This window comes from Sarcophilus harrisii, chromosome 4, assembly GCF_902635505.1.
Source record: "Sarcophilus harrisii chromosome 4, mSarHar1.11, whole genome shotgun sequence".
NCBI classification, from domain to species: Eukaryota; Metazoa; Chordata; class Mammalia; order Dasyuromorphia; family Dasyuridae; genus Sarcophilus; species Sarcophilus harrisii.
In genome coordinates this window covers 72165594-72179813 of record NC_045429.1, presented here as the reverse complement: position 1 = coordinate 72179813, position 14220 = coordinate 72165594, and the positions used below count along the sequence as shown (strand labels likewise).

Here is a 14220-nt window from a genome sequence, read left to right as displayed (position 1 = left end):
AACTTCAAAGGATCCTTCGAAGGTAAAAGGCAATGTTTGCCAAGTTCTGCAAGAGTGATTGGAGGAGACTTCTCATATAGGGCAGGCTGCAGCTGTCATCCCAACCTCCTTGCTCTGGGGCATCTATGGGAGGAATAATAACAATAAAAACTGATATTTATACAGATTTAGAAAACTTTCTCAAAGTGGAAGGGCTGCTTTAGGAAGGAGTTTCCTCTGCCTTAGAAACTTCATTTGAAACCATAAATGAATGTAGAATTCAACCAAAAGATATTGGACAACTATTGAAAAGGCTGCTAGCACTCATTCCAAATCAATTATTTCCCCCTTTTTCTATCATTTTCTTTTTTTCTGATTACACATATATGTTCATCTTTTAAAAATACAAATTTCTTTATGAATCATCTTGGTCAAGCTTTTTAAATTGGACTCGTGATCTTTTATCAACATGGGTGCAAAATATATTCAACATCTCCTGTCCCCCCAAAACCGTTCTCCTCTCTGTTTTCAGTTGTTGAGATTCCACAGAGTCTACATGAGGATGCTCTTAGCATCCCTTTCTATAAAGTACCTCATACTTACTGTATGTACATGTATGTGATTTTATGCACATGGATATATATATGTATGTGTGTGCATGTGCCTGTGTTTTTTGCCCCCTACAGAAGGTAAGGTACTCGAAGGCAAGGAGTATTTTATTTTTGTCATTGTGTGCTCAGTGCCTGACATGTGCTAGGCACTTCATAAATGGCGGTCAGTTCATTCATTGGATAGTCCCTATTATAGCACCACTGTGCCCTATCATCCTATATAACTCTGTTCCTTTTCTTGCTAAGAAGATAACAATCCTTTGTCGTTACTCAGTTGTTCTAGTTGTTTCAGTCGTGACCACTCTTTGTGACTTCATTTACGGTTTTCTTCACAACAGTTTGCCAGTTCCTTTTCCAACTCATTTTACAGATGAGGAAACTGAGGCAAACAGAGTGAATTGACTTGCCCAGAATAACACTAAGAGTCTGAGGCCAGATTTGAACCCAGGAGGATGATTCTTTGTGCCTATGACCCAGCACTTTATCCACTGAGTTATCTAGCTATCTTATTAAAGCTAATTTTAAATATTTTTAAAAATAGGAATTGTGTGAATCAGATAGCTTGATAATCAGGACATGGCATAAATTTCTAGTGGGGGTGTGGAGGTCTCTCTATTCTGTTAGCAGAACCTTCCACAGATGGTCTGCTCAGTTTGTTTGGAGGGTGGGGAGAGGAGGAATCTAGTTTTGAGTGCCTTTCCCACTGAGATGACCTCTGTCTACTTTGTAGATATCCTGTATATATCTGGTTGTTTATATATTGTCTTAAACTTTAGAACATGAGCCCTTGAGGAAGGATAATGTTCTTGCCTTTATCTTCCTGATGCTTAGCACAGTGCTGCCCTTGAAGCGAGCCTTTAAAGTAATAGTTCACTAACTGGCTGAAACCATTTATTATGTTATGTTATGTTATGTTATATCATGCTCCTACAGGAGCAACTTGCCTGTTCTTCCAATTCCATAGGAGGTTACCCCCTGTGACTCTTTTGGTACATAATTCTTCATCAGAAATACTGTAACCTATTTATATCCATCTTACATCTCTTCATTATTCTTTGGCTGACTTACAGCTTTAATTCTTTGAATGCCGGTTTTTCACAATTTACAGCCATGTACCATCAGCAGAAGAATATTGGTTTTCTTAAAATGGGCTTTTTTTATTTCCAGGAAGAATATTGAGGTCAATGAGAGACCTACTTACTTTCCCAAATGCAATCCCACTTGCCCCACACTCCTCCTGGAGAGCAATCTTGGCCAATTTCATTTTTCCTCCGATGTCTCTGTCCAGGACTGATGGATCAGGACTATGGGAAGTCCATCTAAATATAAATTGCTTTCTGAACAAATGTCATTCTACCTGGTTTTCTTTGTGTGGACAGTGAAGCTGAATTCTTCTGAGTGACTATGGATCTAATTGGGGAGGCTCTACAATGTTCAATGAAACTCAGTTTAGTGAAGCTTAAGTAAGACAGGTCTGGGATTAGAGTTATGGTTTCATTATCCCAGGTGAAGAATAGTCAGAAAATGTCAATGCAACTTCTTTGCAATTCAGCCTTGAAAATTTTTGCCTGGGGCACTGAGAGGCTAAGTGACTTAATTAGGGCCAGCATATATCAGAGGGAGAACTCAAACCCAAGGTCTTCAAGGCAGCTCTCTATCTTCCATGTCCCATGACTGTTCATTCATCAAGCACTTTCTATATCCAAAGCATTGTATTAGGTGCAGGAAATAGAAAGATAAACATGAGCCCTGTCTTCAGAATACTTGCATTCTATTAAGGAGACACAATAGCTATAAAATCAGAATGCCCAAGGAAAAGAACACTATTAGTGGGGAGGGGGTTAGGAACACAGGTGAGAAGGTCCAAGGAAGAAATGGCCCTGAAACTGAGGAAAAAAGATAACAGGGGGGCTGAGTCTAATACATAAGCTTTAGTAGATTGGAACTGAACTGAGACTTTTGGACATGTAGTATGTAAAGTGTTTTGCTGACCTTAGAATTCTATTTCATTGTTAAGCCAGGATTATTATCCTTGAAGGAAAAGAGGATTCTGGGAAGTGGAAATGAAGAAGGCAGAGGATCCTTGCCTAAAACCTTGTATGAGTGTACATGGGCAGGAGAAGGACTACCGTGTTTAAGAAAGGCTTCATAGCATGGTTTGATGGGTGTAATGAATTTGTGATTGGGACTTGTACAAAATAAGGGTGGAAAGGTAGATAAAAGCCAACATGTTGGCTTAAATGTTGGGAAGAATTTGTATTTTATCCTATAGCCAACATGTTTGCTTAACTGTTGGGTAAAGAATTTGTATTTTATCCTAGAGGCCATGGGGAACTACTGAAGATTCCAAGTGATGTGGTCTCTTAGGCAGATGATTTTGGTAGCTTTGTGGAGGACAAGTTGAAGAAGGGAAGAGACTGGAAATGGGGAGATCAATTAGGAGACAATCACAGCAGTCCACCAAAGAGACAACAAGGATCTGAACAAGGGTGGGGTAACATTATGGGAGGGCAGAGAAGCTTGGATTTGAGAAATTTTGTAAAAATAGAATTGACAAGGCTTGGCACCTGGGGGATTACAGAGAACAAAGAGCCAGATATGATTCAGATTATCATCCATCTGAGTGACAGGAAGGAGAGTGCTGATCCCACCAAAAATGGAGAAGTTTGGAGAAATGACATAGGAGAGAAGATAATTCCATTTGGGGGCATTTTGAGTTTGAGATAACCAGGAAGAAACAGCCAGAAAATGGTTGGTGATGTGGTGGACTGGAGTTTAGGAGAGAGATTAGGACTGGATATACAAATTTGAGATTATTATCTTCATGGGGAAAAAACCTTTTGGAGATTGTTTTCTACTAGAATAGACTCAAGAGTGTAGTGTCATCTCCACATCAAAATGAAGGACCGTGGCGGGACCAGAGTGGAGATTACACATATGAGGTATCTAACAAATATATGTTCAGCACCTTGGACACATTTCATGGAGAGGTACCTAAGAAGAAAGACAGGAAAGAAATGAGCACTGCTTAAGTACCTACTATATGCCAGGAACTGTGCTAAATACTTTACAAACATTGTCCCATTTGATTTTTCACAACAACCCTGGAAGCCTCTGACTGCTATTATTATCCCCATTTTACGGAATGAAGACAGACATTAGGTTGTGGAGGCAAAATCTGGACACAGGACTTTCGGACCCACTACAGTCAGGTCTAGAGTCAGACTCATCTCCCTGAGATCAAATCATACAGCCATTTACTAGCTGTGTGACTCTGGGGAAGTCACTTCACCCTGTCTATCTCAATTTCCTCATCTGTAAAATGAACTGCAGAAGGAAATGGCAAACCACTAGAGTATCTTTCCCAAGAAAACCCCCAATAGAGTCAGAGATGACTGAAAAATGACTAACCAACCCCAGCTTTCTGACTCCGGATCCAGAGCTCTGTCCACTGAGCCACCTAGATGTCTGGGATTATCTGACTAATTGATACCTCCTAGAAGGTTCTGGTTCAAAGCATCCACTCTCCCTTCAATGAGGGCTTTTCCCCTCTTAATAGCGGCCATCTGGCAAGCTTATCAGATGGAGATAGAGCCGCTGCTAGGGAAAAGGAGAGGCGGCCGGAATGTAATGAGATCATTGGAGAGGACCGCCATTGTAACTGAAGCCCCCAGGAGAACCGTGCAACCCCAAGCCCTAGATAGGAGAGGGCTCCGAAAGCCTGGATGATCCGGACCGCAGCAGGGAAGTTGCTTCTTGGAAGCTCTCCAAGGTCCTGCCTCCCGCAGCCCTCCCACATCCTCTCTGAGGTCCTCGGAACCAGCAGGGAGGGAAGCCACGAGTTCAAACAGGTCTGCGAGAAGCAGAAGCCTCTCCACCCTTGGATAATGAATGGGTAAAGGGGAGAGCGGGTGGCCTGCCCTGAACCCAGACGGAGAACAAGATGAGACAGAGCCTGTACCCGATCATAAAAATACCGAGTCTTGCTTCAGCCGGGCAACAAACAGACCCTCGCCCTCTGTGGCTCGGGCTCGGGCTCCCTCAAATGAGCCTGCCTTACACGGGTATAATTACAGGTTTATAGACCCAGAAGGAGAAGGGACCCAGAAGCCATCTAGTCCAAGCAAGCAACGGGGCAGACTGGTTAGAAGTGACTTTGTCCCATACTGACTGCGACCCCTGAATATGTCGCTTAACCGCTTAATATTCCAGCACAGGGAGGAAACCCATGTTACGGCTCATTTTCAAGTACAGCAGATTAAAATGCAACTGGGAAATATTTAACCAAATAACTAAAAACAGATAGTGTGAATAGGTGATTTTTCAAGTCATTATTCAGCCTTTAGGGATTCTTGCATATGGCTAAGGGGCTCCCTTTCTACTTTAGTTTGACACCATGGTTCTAGGGATCTCTCTAAAAGCCCAAGTTTCAAGGCAGGTGCCAGTCTATATTGGTAGAGGTAGTTCCTTATCATTATTTACTAAATCATAGGTCTGATTCTTTCAAAACCAGCTACATAATTATTTACACATATATACATTTATACATAGATGAATATTCTAGACATATAGATAATCTACTTAGATGATCTAGAAAAATAGATAATTATGGATATATATTAGATGAATTGACTCATGGGAGGAGAAGTTTGTCATTGAAGTATAATATAGAACATTTAGAAGTAGATAGAAGTTTGGGAAACAGTTCACATGCCTAACCTAGAGGCATAGTAGTGAAGGGGAACATCAGTTAGCTGGACATCTGCTGGACCTCTCTCTTGGCCAAAAACAAAGCCACAAACAATTTCTTGCCTTGAAATTTCAACCTTCAAAAGATGGAGGAGAAAAAAAATTTTACATGATAATTTTGTTGTATATTTGAAAGAAATAGAAAGTTGTGAGTAGTAGATGTGCAGTTTCATCTTTTTTTATTATACCAAATTACGGAAATGCTTGTTTTATTCCATAAATTGAAATTTTAAAAAAGCAAAAAAAAATGCAATAACAATAAAGTCCAACCTTATATTTAAAAAAAAACCCACGGAGGAAAGAATTATGGGAATTACTCTTCTGAACCTGATTCCTATCAAAAAGGAAAAATTGGATGCAGAAGTAGAAATGATGGGAACCTTGCAAGGGAAGAGATCACTCCATCCTAGAATTTCCACTAGAGAAAGAGAGGAAAATCAGACATGCATCTGAAATTTGGATATGTTCTCTTTCATAAGGGTCAGAGAAAAGATAGGTAGGACTCTATGGCTGTTTCTGTCTACATTCACTTCTATATACCTCTGGGGGCAGGTAGGTGGTACAGGGCTCAAAGCCTGGAGTCAGAAAGAACTTAGTTTGGGTGTGTTAGCTTAAGCAAATCATTTCACCCTATTTGCTTCAGTTTCCTCATCTATAAAATGAGCTGAAAAAAAGACATAGCAAACTACTCCAGCATCTTTGCCAAGAAGACTCCAAATGGGATCATGAAGAGTCGGACATGACTCAACAGCTGTTAACAGCACTCCTGAGAAGAACAGTACAGTACACAGCATGTTTATGTAGTGCTTTTTAACCAATAATTTTGTGCATGATTATCTGGTAAGTGGAGTTTTCATCCCAATGAGGAAAATGAATTAAGACGTAGATCAGAAGTTACTTTAGAATGGGAAGGAACTTGAGAGCATGTTGAATTAGTTTTTACAAATGGTGGAACTGGGACAGCGAGATGGCTCTGAAGTCGGGAAGACTGAGTTTAAATTTGCGTCAGACTTACTACTGGTGTGATCATGAGAGAGTCATTTAATTCTTGACTCTGAAAAAAGGGGGGAAAATGATGGCCCTGAGGCCCAGAAAAAGGAACTGCCTTTTCTAGCACATCCAAAGTTACAAATAGGGACAGTCTGGGACTGTTTCTCCTTCCTGCCTTGCCCTCTCCTACCATATACCAACAAATGACCTCATTCTAGAATTACTTAATATATCAGACCCATTTCTTCATCAGTCAGTCAATTAGCAAGCCTTTATTAACCACCTATTATGTGTCAGTCTATAAAAAAGCACTGGAAATAGTTTAAAAAAAAAAGGCAAAAAGCAATTCCTGCTCTCAGGGATCATCCATTCTAAAGGGGGAGATTGCATGTAAAGAATTAGTTAAGGTGCATACAGACTAGAAAGAAAGTAATCTCAGAGGAAAGGGTGGACTAGGAATAGTGTCCTGCAGAAGATGAGACTTGGGCTGTGTTTTGAAGGAAATTAAGGAAGCTTAAGAGATTGGAAGGGAGGTCTGAGCATCCCTGTCATGGGGTATACCATTTGCTATTTGAGGTCTATCATAAAATGAAAGCCTGGCAGACATTAACCAGGAATTACAGAGCATGGGGCTCCCTGACCTTTTGAAGTCCAAAAGCTTTGTCATTAAATTGTCTCAACACAGTTCAACAGGTTTAAGACAAAACCCCCAACTTCTTACGAGCTCAAGCAATCATGAATGCTGTGATCCCAGAATCAAGGCTTTACAGATTTGGGTGGGGTTTTAGGGGTCCTCCAGTCCACCCCACATCCTCTTTCTAACAAAGAGGACAAATAGCCATTTGTGGGAAGACCAGAGAAGGGACCCATTATCTCCTAGGGCAGCCCATTAGCTTCTTGGATGGCTAAGAAATTTTTTCTTACAGTAAGTCCAAACTTGTGAAAGTTTAAATCATTCTTCTAATTCTGCCTTTGTGAGGAGCCAAGAAGCACAAGTCTAATCTCTGTTCCAAGTACTTGAAGAGAGATATCATGTCCCCATTGGGTCTTCTCTCCTCTAGGTAAAACATTCTTATTTCCTTCTTGGATATGTCAGGAATCTTAGGGCCTTTCATTACCCTGGATTTTCTGCTTTAGACATTGTTCAACTGGATAATAATTCTTCTTAAAAATTGGTAACCAGAGTAGAACACAACATTCCAGAACAGGAAAGAAAGGAGGGAACAAGCATTTATTAAGCACCTACTATGTGCCAAGCACGGTGCCAAGTGCTTTACAAATATTATCTCAGTCTTCCCAGGACAAAACACAATGACTCACTGTCTTATTCCTGGAAGCTATGCATCTCAATTCAAACTTTGCAGGGACTTAAATCATGCTATTGATTTTCATTGAGCTCGCTTTACCCCATATGTTTCCATAGATTCCCCCCTGAGGCAATTGGGGTTAAGTGACTTGCCCAGGGTCACATAGCTAAGAAGTGTTAGATTAGAACTCAGGTCCTCCTGACTTCAGGCTGGTGCTCTATCCACTGAGCCACCCAGCTGCCCCTCCATAGTTCTTTTTCTGACAAATTGCTACTTCCCATTCCTCCCCCAGTTGATTTTTTTTTTTATCCAACTGTCATATTTTGCATTTTCCCTATCTTATCCAATTTCACCCAGTGTTCTGGCCTAAACAGTAGTCACTTAAGCTCTCCATATTCTGCTTGCACACTCTCTCTCTGACCTTATTTTACACCAAATCTCTCATCCTATTACAGGTTTCATGTTTCCCACTGAGAGAAGAAAATATTATCTGGAGGCAGTGGGACATAATAGATAGAATTCCTCAGCAATGGCTCTGAGCCATTCACTTACCTCCCTAGACCTCAGGATCCTTGTCTAAAATGGCCTCATTGCATCTATGGTGATCCTTGTCATGAGGCTCTCAAATAAAATAATATATAAAAAGAGCTTTGAAATCTCACAGCATTATATAAATATCTGTTATGACTACTGCTATTATTTTTTGCATCTTTAGCTAAGTCAGAACAAGGAACTAACCAAAGGAAATAAACACAGGAAGAGCCCAGAGGCACCATCCATTCCAAAAAAAAATTCCAAGACCCCAGGACAGAATGAGGAAAGGCAAAGATTCCGCTATTTAGGCTTGTGTGGTTTGTATCAGACAATTTAACTCAGGCCAGGAAACTTGCTGGACACTTCCACCCCCCGGATAAGTCAGCTGAGCTGATAAGGTCTTGTGTGAACTTACTAGTTCCTGGGAGGGAGGCTCAGCTTCCAGCTGCCTGGGAACTCCATTCCTTGTGTGAAAGGGCAGGGTTTAAAAAAAAAATCCAGGCTTATGACATGAACCTGGAATCCCCCTGTTCTTCCCCAGGCTCCGGCCATGGATGGGAATGCAAAGGATTTCCTCTGGGATTCTGAACTCAAAGACAAATGAAAGCGTTTGTATGCACGCAGACAAATACGAGGTCAAGAGGTGGGGAGATTTTGCCTCTCCTTCTTCCTTGCAGGTGATTCAGAGAGAAGGTTTGGCAGGGGGAAGTAGATGTGTCATTCTGAAAGCCCCTGGCGTCCCCTCAGAGGGTTTCTGAGGGTTTTTAAATTTCGCTATGAAACGTGGACATCGCCACCTTGAGCCGGGACAGGAGTAGCCTTTCATTGCTCACTCCTCATCCAGATTCTTCTCTATTGAAACAGGACAGAATAATCATCGACACAAACTTAAACTGTGAGAAGTAAAGAAGTAGAAGCATGTTACAGTCCAGTGCTATTGACAGCATCCATTGTTTGGTGTTTTAAGAGATTTGGAACCCCCTTCCCCACCTCCCCCTCACACACACCCTTTTTGTGCTGGGGCAATGGGACTTTGTAGGAACAAACAAACCATACAGGTCTGTGGCTCTGGGCAGAGTGCTGGGGGTGGTTGGGTGTGAGTTAAGGAAGCTAAGACAGGATCACTGTAGGATCTAAAGCTTCCTCCAATTCCAGAGGGTGAGCCCTGATAGTCTACTTGCCCAAAAGGATGATGATGTAATATAATAATGAATTATTATATATGATATATAATAATATTGATTGATAATAATATATATAACATAATATTGATTGTATAACAATAATTATTGATATCAATAATATTGATAATAGCAATAATATAATATTACACTAATATAACAGTTAACACATTTATATAGCACTTACTATATGCTAAAGGCTTTACAATTATTGCCTCATTTGATTTTTTACAATCACCCTGGAAGGTGGGTGCTATTATAACCCCCATTGTAGAGATGAGGAAAAATGAGGTTAAATGATTTGTCCAGAGTCACACAGTCAGTAAGTACCTGAGACGTGCACTCAAGTTTTTCTGTATCATCTATCCGGCAGCAAGGCTGCTTGTTCCTTCTTTATTGCATGGATCTGGCTCTTTTCTCCCATTCCTACCACAAATGTGCAGTTGAGAGCCACCCTCCCCTCCCCCCCAAATTTGGACAAGGGGAGAAGAAATACTAAGTTGTACCCAAGTGTGCGTGGAGCGGGTGCCTAAGTGCTTGGTCTACATGTCCCTGGAAAAATGACTAAAGTGTATGATAGATGATTTTTGAATCTAACATAAGTAGGATTTTTTTTGGAGGTAGGAGCACAGGCTCCTAGAATACTGGGCAAGAGTAAGATGGTGGGTGAGGGGCTAGGATCCAAATAAGACATTTTCTTATCATTGTCCAACCAGACCAAAGAAATCTGCTCTCCCAGGAAGGACCAAAGCCTTAACTTTGGTTTTAGCCTCTGGATCGCTGTGACCTGAGCTAAGGAGAGAATAGAATGGGAAGATAAATGTAGGGAGCCAGGAGACCTCAGCCCGCATCTAGTCCAACTCCAGCAACCTATGGATAAGGAACCTGACCCCTGCCAAGCTTAGTGACTTTCCAAAGCTTAGTCTGAGTGACATAAGTGGGATTAGAAGCCATGTCTTTTGCTCCCAGAATCAGTATTCTTTCTTCTTTACCTCAGATCAACTGAATAAGCATTTAGTACATACCTACCATGTGCCAGACACCGTGCCCGCCCCCTGGGAGACATGTGCCAAACTCATGAGCTCATTGGTATGGGCAGTTGTTGGCTCTTCTTACCCTTCTGCCTCCGCTGGGTGAGCAGAGACCTGTCCTGCAGAGGCTCCCACTGCAGGGAGGGACCAGGGAGGGAGCCCTGATTCACTCCAGGTGTGCCCAGCCACTGAGTCAGCACCAGGGGGCGGGGAAAGGAATCTGGAAGCTCCCTCCAATTTGCATTCCAACCAAAGCACCCATGAACCCATTACCTCCGTGACACCCCCACTCACTAAGGTACAGAGGAAACCCCCTCCAAGGTGGGCAAGGAGGTTTCCCCTGAGCTAAAGCAAGATTTGGGGGCAGCGGCGAGTAGTGGGAAGACCTGGTTCTGAGTTCTGGTCCTGACACTCTAGCTGTCTGACACGGGGAAGTGTTTCTGAACATTGGGCTCCTAGATGCAAAATTCCCATAGTTACACCTGCGGTGTTCAAATGGAAGGGTGACTGTGATAATCAAAAGAGATAATGAATAGAAAGCACTTTGCCACTTTATAGTTCTCTCTGTGTGTCTGTCTATGTGTGTCTCTGTCTCTGTCTCTGTCTCTCTCTCTCTCTTTCTGTCTCTCTCTGTCTCTGTCTCTCTCTGTTTCTCTGTCTGTCTCTCTCTGTCTCTGTCTCTCTCTATTTCTCTCTCTCTCTCTCTCTCTCTCTCTCTCTCTCTCTCTCTCTCTCCCCCCTCCCCCATACTTGCTACCCTCTACTCCCAAGCTATCATGCAGGCACACTAGATTGCATGGTGTGAAGAGCCAATGATAAGAACTCCTATCCCTCAGATATGTTGGTTCCTGAAATTCCACCAGGAGAAGTTTATTCCTTTGCAAATGACCCCCAGATACTAACAGCTGCCATTTTACAGCACACTAGAGATTACACAGAGCTCTGCTCACAACAGCGCTGGGAAGTAGGTAGTACAGGTGTTAGTAACCCCATTTTATGAAAATAATAGCTAAATGGCACTTTCAGAAGTAAGGTTTGTAATTTTACATATTTTAACTCATTTTAAAGGTGAGGAAAAATGAGGTTGGGCCAAAGGAAGTGATTTACCATGGCAGTGGAGCCACCAATTGCATCTGAATAAATTGTTAAGAGAAATGTGGAAATAAGATGTAGTCTAGAATAAGCTTCTTTAACTGTGGGTCTCAACCCCTTATGGGGTCATGGGTAACTGAATGTAGGGGCCACAAAATTATGGTTTATTATCAGTTTTGCATATTTATTTTATCTACCTATATATCTGGGTCACAAAAATTTCCCAGAGCAAAAAGGGTTTGGAAAAAAAAAGGTGGGAAAAGTTTAAAACTACCTGCTTTGGTAACATGGAGACTGGGGAACCAGGAGAAGAAGGATGCAAAAAGGGGCTGGGGAGAGCAGTAAGAAAAGTCTTTGCCCCTTTCCCAGTCCTCCCCCCTGCAAAGAACAAACATCTGGAAAATCAGCAGTGAGTGGCTATCAGGGAAGGCTCTGTTGGAGGTGTCCAAGGGAAGAGGAGAGAGTTGAGAAAAATAGAAATGCCCGGATTGATCTTGGTGAATTCATGGGTTCCCAGCCTTGGGTAACTCCATGACCTTAGTGTAGTCTCTGTATGGAATGGCCCCCGCCCGGCTAACTCCTGCCCTTGTATAATCAAGTTTGACCTCCATGGGAGAACCAGCCTTCCAGATGACTGGCCACGGGCTTGGAAACAAAAATAACTGAGCTCTTGGGTGCAGACTCCCAGAGTTCTGTCCTAGCCCTTAGCCCAGGAAGGAGCGTGCTGCCGTGAAGTATTCTGTAAGCCTTACAGTGCCACATAAATTCTAGTTATTATTATGTGCACTTTACCCTCTGGCTACGGATGAAGTCATCATGTGCAGAAAGCTTGCCCAGCTGCAGCCAGGTGCTAGAGCTCTAGCTCTCAGGGTTAATTCTTCCCATGGAACTATGCACCTTGTGGCTCTGCAATAAATACCTGTGGACTGATGGTTCACATTAATCCACAAATTGGGACGTGAGCTTGATTTAGTTATGTGTGCTGGGACTTCCCAGGGGGCAGCCCTGGCTTCCTCTGTAGCTCTCATGCCTTGCATGGAGCAGACCCTGCCTCAATGGCTCAGGGATCACCTATCCACACACACCCTAATCAGGTCACTGTATGGGAGGTAGTACCATGTAATGAAAAGAACGCTAGATTTGAGGTCTAAGGACATGGTTAGAATCTGTACCTATGTATAAAGCCAATAATGTGTTAAATGTTTTAAAATCTTAAAATAATTAATAAATTTTGCTATAATTATCATCATTATTTTAATGGCTTTGAGAAAAGCCTCTCTAAAAAAATTAGTTTCCTCAACTATAAAATGAGAGTCTAGTAACTAGTAACCTCTAAGGTCCTATGATTATCCCCATTCTACAGATGAAAAAACTGGGGTTAAGCGCTTAAGTGACTACTTGCCCAAGATCACAAAGTTAGTGTCTGAGGAAGTATTTGAAATAAGGTCTTCCCCTTCACCTAGCTGCTGCTGGGCCAATAAAAATTCCAGTTTGTGTTGTTAATAAGTCCCTTAAATCATTAACGTCTCAGTGGTCCTCCCTTTTAGGTCTGGACCAGAGCTATCTCCTATAAGATCTCAAAACTGAATGTGGGGTTGTGACATCATGATTTTTTTCACTAAATGTTTGATTTGTATGCCTATTTTATATACCCATATATATTCAAGAATCCTTGGTCTAGGGTACCGTTTGGTTCCATTCTTTGTTTCCATCCATTTTAAAGAGCGCATTTAATAAGTTCCATTAATCCATTGCCACTGGCCCTGGATGACTCTAGAAGGGAGAGTAAGTTCATGACTTTGTGCAATTCTGCCTCACTTAAATTCAATTTATGCCTAAGTCAAGATATCACCCCGTGATGTCATTGGTCCTCTTCGAAAATAAGGACAAACAACTGCAGCCATAATTCGCTCCATCCATCCCACATCTATGTGGGAAGAGGTAGATCTGCCCCCAAACATCCCAGTCTCTTCATTCCCTACCCGTTCCCAAATTATTCTTTATGCATATGAATCAAAAAATCAGCTCAACTTCGCACAGACTCTGCTGTGATTGCTGCTGGCAGTGCGATGCTGTGTTTTGGTTTTCCCCGTAAGCTTAAACCTCCGCTTTCCTCCTTCCCTTCAGGAGCTCCCTGTAGCCAAACTGTGTCTTTATCCGCAGCCTCTCCCAGCTTCAATCTCAACCATTGGAGAGTTTAGCATAGCTCCTGTCACAATAAAATAGTCTTAATAAAATAAAAGTCTTTTTTATTTTATATTTTTATATATTTATTATATATATTATATGTTTTTATATTTATATATATATATATATTATATTTATATAAAAGGCAGTAAAAAGGGCTTTTTACATCACGCAATCTATTGTGCCTGCATGATAGCTTGGGAGTAGAGGATAGCAAGTATGTGAGTATGTGGAGAGAGAGAGAGAGAGAAAGAGGAGAAGAGAGGAGAAGAGAGGAGAGGAGAGGAGAGGAGAGGAGGAGGGAGAGAGAGGGAAGGAGAGGGAGAGAGAAGGAGGGAAGCAAAGGGAGAGGGAGAAGGAGAGGAGAGGAGAGGAGACAGAGACAGACAGAGCAAGAGAGAGACAGAGACAAAAAATAAAAATTAAATTAAATTAAAAAAAAAAACTTAGACGTTGAGAAAAATGTTGAAATGCATATGGCGCAGTGAGCTGGCACCCCTCTGTTTCCATTGCTAGAGCTTTGAGACGAGGGGCGAAGTTGGCCGAGCTGCCCAAGAAT

General features: G+C 41.9%; 1 protein-coding gene across 2 annotated transcripts in view; it reads left to right on the top strand.

The window, feature by feature from the left end:
• The window catches only part of NMNAT2 (nicotinamide nucleotide adenylyltransferase 2), a 234327-nt gene that overhangs the window by 212056 nt on the left and 8051 nt on the right, over window positions 1-14220 (top strand). The window lies entirely within an intron of this gene.